The sequence below is a fragment of the Asparagus officinalis genome, chromosome 8, assembly GCF_001876935.1.
Source record: "Asparagus officinalis chromosome 8, Aspof.V1, whole genome shotgun sequence".
Taxonomy (NCBI): domain Eukaryota; kingdom Viridiplantae; phylum Streptophyta; class Magnoliopsida; order Asparagales; family Asparagaceae; genus Asparagus; species Asparagus officinalis.
Genome location: NC_033801.1, coordinates 94025164 through 94030795, shown reverse-complemented (window position 1 = coordinate 94030795; position 5632 = coordinate 94025164). Strand labels below are relative to the sequence as shown.

The 5632-nt window shown below is 37.5% G+C and overlaps 1 long non-coding RNA gene across 1 annotated transcript in view; it reads left to right on the top strand.

The window, feature by feature from the left end:
* LOC109820252 overlaps window positions 1-2834 on the top strand; it is a 17339-nt gene extending 14505 nt beyond the window's left edge. The window contains exon 2 of the long non-coding RNA XR_002241786.1: window positions 2401-2834. This is a non-coding gene — a long non-coding RNA (uncharacterized LOC109820252). The remainder of the gene's footprint in view (window positions 1-2400) is intronic.

Here is a 5632-nt window from a genome sequence, read left to right as displayed (position 1 = left end):
GTTTGGTAAGTGCAACAGGGAGAGGATCGTTGACGGTGTTATGATGCTTATATTGTTGTCCTTCTCCCCTCTTCCTTACTTCCTTGAATCCAAAACTAAATTAGGTCTTTTTGTCATGGATATTAAGGTGAGGTCGAGAAGTGTTTGGTAAGTGCAACAGGGAGAGGATCGTTGACGGTGTTATGATGCTTATATTGTTGTCCTTCTCCCCTCTTCCTTACTTCCTTGAATCCAAAACTAAATTAGGTCTTTTTGTCATGGATATTAAGGTGAGGTCGAGAAGTTTGTTTTGATTTCAAGTATCCTTTGTATACAAGGCTGCAACTATTCAGATCTGAGACAGCTCTCCTCAAATCCAACATTCAAGATTCAGATCCAACCACTTTCGACAAGATGTAAAATCATAGATACAAATATGATTTTAAGCAATCAAACTCAATCATTCGCTTGTGGATCAGGAGCTTGGGTCACAGATATGTTAATGTGTAATGGCCCTAATAGGTCTTCATAGATGTAATATTCAAAGAACTTTTTCCTTGGGCAGATGTTCTATTTGAGTGCGATAATGTTGATTGTAACAAAAGCTAAAGGGTTAGGATGTTGTATTGAGCCTATCAAACTAGATTGACGCCTTTTAGGAGCCAAGGGGCTAAGTGTCGAGCAAAACAAATTTGTTAGCTATAAGAGGAGTATCGCTTCCTCTTGGGACAGCACCAACATAATTTAGGGTAAGGCGTTCGACGAGATAAATTGCTTGATGGGAGGAGAGAGCACAATCTCAATTTTAGGTAACTGTTAGCAAGAGAAATGGGCCATGATACAAGATCGATATAGATCATATGGTACAGCAAAAGCAAAGCCTTTATCCCAAATTCTTACAACTACTACATGAATCCTACTCTCTCATTTAGGTCTATTGAGGGCTAACTCCTAGATTAATAGTTTCTAACCAAGTTCTCGATATAAATCCTTTGGGTGAGAGGGGGAAAATGTTGTCAGTTTAGATATACACTGGCTAGAGCCAAAGGGGTTAGGGTATCAGGTCAACATAAATTGTTTGGATGAACGGGAAAAGTGTTGTCTAACGTTGGTTTCAGTCTAGTCTTGTTCCCAACGTGATACAGTGCGTTAACACATCATTTAAAGATTAATATAATGCAAGCAAGAATTTTGGGGGTTGATGTCGCCAAGAGCCAAAGAAGACTAGGTTATATGTGGGCTTTAATATTGTTCTGCAAAACAGGAGTGTTGAGCATCAACCACAAGCATTCCAAATGGAGTTGATGATTGTTGTGATTGACATTTACACCACTCAATGATCTCTGTTTGGAGTCCATATGTTGTTTAAACTAGGTTTTCCTTCTTCTTCTCTCTCTCTCTCTCTCTTTTTTTTTTGGTTCTTGAAGGCGCAAATACTGTATAAGTTTCCGGGTTGTCTTCTTACATGTTTGTAAGCCTTTGATTATGTTTCATTAAGAGCTTGCAACAGAACACTGGAGCACTGGCCTCACTGTTTATCTCAAAAATACATACTAGACTTCAGTTTCACAACAGATGATTATGTTGCTAGCTACTATTTATCTCAAAAAAACATATATTTAGCTATTCCATTTTACCATAGATGATTATCTTACCAGCTATTATATTTCCATAGGAACAAAGCTTCTATGAATGCTTATAAATTCAATTTAACTTGGATTAATTTGTTTAGCTGAATATGGGAAGTTCTGTTGTTTATGGAATTTATGGAGGACTGGAATAATATGATTTTTGAGAAGTAAGGAAATATTTTTGTATATATTGGTCCTTAAATCTAGTTTTATGTTAGTTCGCCAAATAATGTAAGATTGCATTTTTGTCCCCCAATTTGCATGAGGTACTTCAAGTTAGTGTCGTGTGAAACGCCGTATGGATTGCGAGGAGTGTTTCATTAAATTAACTCTTGAATTGGGTTTCCAGCTATACCATTTCTTTTTTCTTTTAAAGCTTACATTCAAACCCAAACCCGTCTAAACCCAAACCTGAAACCCTCTTCTTCTCTTCCAATGGTCATCTTTCCCAAAACCCATTTTACATAAGAGAAAGAGAAGAAAATTTGTTGTGGAGGGAATGAATGAGTTGTGGGTAAAAAAGTAACCTACCGTTTTGGATTAATGACTAAACCAACCACAGTTAAGGAACTGAATAGAAAACCAATGTGAGGGACTAATTTGGAATAACTTGTATGGATCGGGGCACTAAACAAAATTTTAATGATTATTTGAGGACTAATTTATTAAAATGAATGAGTTAGAGGGCCAATATCTAAAAATCCCAAGAATCTAATGTCTGGGATTAAATTCTCAGAATATACTGCCACTTGGTGTATGATGCATTATCTTTGGCCTTTTGTTTCTGCAGGATAGATGGTAAACAATAGAGTAATACATCTAATGGGACAAATAGTCCCATAAAGGCGGGTATGATTGTCTTAGCTCCAAATACACTGGAGACTGGATCATGGTATTCTCTGGATGCATGTATTGCCGATGACAAAGACCAAGAAGCTCTAGCACATCTACTAAAGTTATGTATTTGAGGTATGCAGCTCATACTTTTGTGAGACAAACATACTGATAGGGGTGAAGTTTGGTACATATCCTGTTAGAAAGTATTCAAGTAATTCAGTAATACCCTCTTTTTTGAGGGACCGGCGACTTTCTTTTCTATATCTAGAGTGATTACTGTTATATATCGGTATTTCTTTTTGTTGATTACCGCCTTTTTCCTTTTTCTCTTTTTGAGGAAAAACATGTATATATTATTGAAGTATTTATGCAGTTTTTTTTATGACTTATTTTGAATATTGACATGCTATAGTAGCTTTTTTTTAACCTTAAGGGTTCTTATCCTCTGAAAACTAATTTCCATCAAATTCTGTAGGCAACTGACCATAACTAAGTGAGAAAGCTCTGTTAAGTATTGGATAATGTCCTACTGTTAGGTGTAATAGGACTCCCAGTTACTGCACGCGATCGTATACTGAGGTATTGTCCACTCATTTTTTTTGTGACTACCAAAGGTGTTGTCAAATGTATTTTTTGGTGTCAATATTGTAAGTAGTGTACTTTAGGGCAAAGAGAGGCCTTCAGAAAAATGGCAAAAGGCAATTTTGATTCAAGAACCATATGCTTAGTCACACAATTTAAGCTTGAAGTCCCCCAAATCATTAGCGGAACTGACAATTATTTACTAGAATTTTATGCCATAGGCATTTTATGAGCCAAAGAGTCTAATGAATAGTAGCATCCAACGAAATTCTCAATATATTATTTATCCGATAGCTAGACAAGAATTTAGCTACTCCCTTATGAAGATAGAAGGGTCAGATTTTACCATCTTTTGCCGAAAGCATATCCTTTTCTATTCTCCATCAACCTCTGATCCTTCATATGTCAAGTGACATCTCCCTTTTTACCTTGAGCTGACAAAATCAAGTGCTGAATCGCTCAATAACAGCTAGAAAGGTCTCTAGATGTTGAATCCTGAGAACATGCTTATGGTCTACATGTTCAATGTTGTCTGTCATCTACTCGTAAATCTTCTGGTAGGCAAGCCAAAAACAAGACGCTGTATCATTGTTAATTGATGTCGCGTAACGCTTATCGTTGTCTTCACGATGTCGATTCTTTCAATTATGTGTTCACAGTTCATCTTTGCTTCCTTATTTGCTAAATTTATCCAAACAAGTGCCTATAGGCTTTATCATTATGATACACATTTAGCTGCTCAAACAGTTATTACCGTCAGAAACTCTAGCTCCATTGAAATTGAGCTGCTACAGATCCTACGCCATGTGAAGCTATTAGCTTACATAGGGTAATGTACTTGTTTATCTCTTTCTCAAGGGTGCTAAGTTCATTTGAGCTAACAGTCTTTGTGGTCCACATACAAATTTAGAGTGCTAACCCGACCCACCTATATCTTCAAACTTTTATCTAGAGACTGTAAGCCACAGAACTTATGGTGAATTCTGCTTTAAATTTGTAATTTACATTAGAATTGTGGATGTATGACTCATTAAATTAAATCATTTATGAGATTGTGAAGGAAAAAAGATTCATGATTCCACGTGATTTGCCTAATCGTAAAGCAAGAAATAGGTCACCTTGCCTCACAATGGCAACCACCAATAGAAAGAGCGGAAGAAAAATACCAAGGATTGTGGTTCTTAAAATTTATTCCTCAAGGCATGCAGACTTAACTAAGCTTATCAACAATTCACAAGACATATATCTATTTGTGGTAGTATTCTCTTTGCCTTTTCTGCCCCTTTGAATGTGGCGCTTTTCTTAATCCATTCTTGGTAAAAGTTTATCTTAAAACCAAGTTGATGTATATTAATTGGTTTTGGGATGGAAGCATCCTTTTTTTCATCCAAATGATTGTTTGTAGGTACTAACAGACTCAGGGACACTCACACTACACTTTTTCCCCTACTTAATTCTCTTGCTTGGAATTTATTATATAGGGAGATGTATATTAATTGACAATCCTAGCACATTTGCATCAATGGATAGTAAAACTTAGTAATGTAGTAAAAATAGCACTATGAGTACACAACCCAATCTTTTTTTCACTGCTACCACATACATCTTCATAGAGAGCGGAGGAGGAGGAGATGAAAACATATTAAGAGTCGGTGGTGGAGGAAGTGGCAATTGGGCAAGCTGGCCTATCAATCGACGTGGATATTCATATCCCATGCCAGCCATTGTTAGCTCCCTTTCTCTCTGTAGCTGGGGCCCTATCCTTGCACAATGTAATTCATTCAAGGGCCCTTTGGTAGTCATTCTATAACTAACCAATCAAAGTGGGAGGCAAAGCAAAAGCTCTTCCCATCAATCTAGGGTTACCCTATGGCCCAAGGATTGTATCCTTGTGGCATTTGTGAGGTGGAATTGGTTGAACCATCAATTCAGCCGGCTCTTTAGGTTGTATAATGTATACTATCTCAAGGGGCATTGAGTGGATAGAGGTCATGTGATCCTTACCAAGAGAAAACAACGGAACTAACAGATACTTGCTATATATATGCAAGTTAGAGTTAGATTTCGAGCATCGAATAAAGGTAGCTGGCAACTTCCTTCCTAGATCTCTACTACAATACATAACCCCCAAAACAAACTTCTCTCTAGAGGCAAAATTCGACATGAAGAAGCGCTTAGTAGTAGTGAGAAGGTGTGAACCCTTTGTTAGAGGGCAATGCACAAGGAGGAGAGCGACGAGGTATGGAGAGTGTCAAAAGAACCATGCTGCAAATATCGGAGGGCATGCTGTAGATGGCTGCAGAGAATTCATGGCGGATGGAGAGGAGGGGACAAGTGCAGCATTGCGGTGTGCAGCTTGCGGCTGCCACCGAAATTTTCACCGTAGGGTGCACGAATTTGAGTCAACGTGCGACTGTGAAGAAACACAGTAGGAATTGGATGATTGTTGAAATTTGCACTGAAGCACACTTGTTTACTGTATTTTGATTGAGTAGTTGGTGCTGGTCATGTTGAAACTACTTTGTTGTGTTTGTATATGGCATTTATAAATTAATTATTGAGGTGAGTCTGGTGATGCTTGTCATTTTTGTTGTGTTGCTATA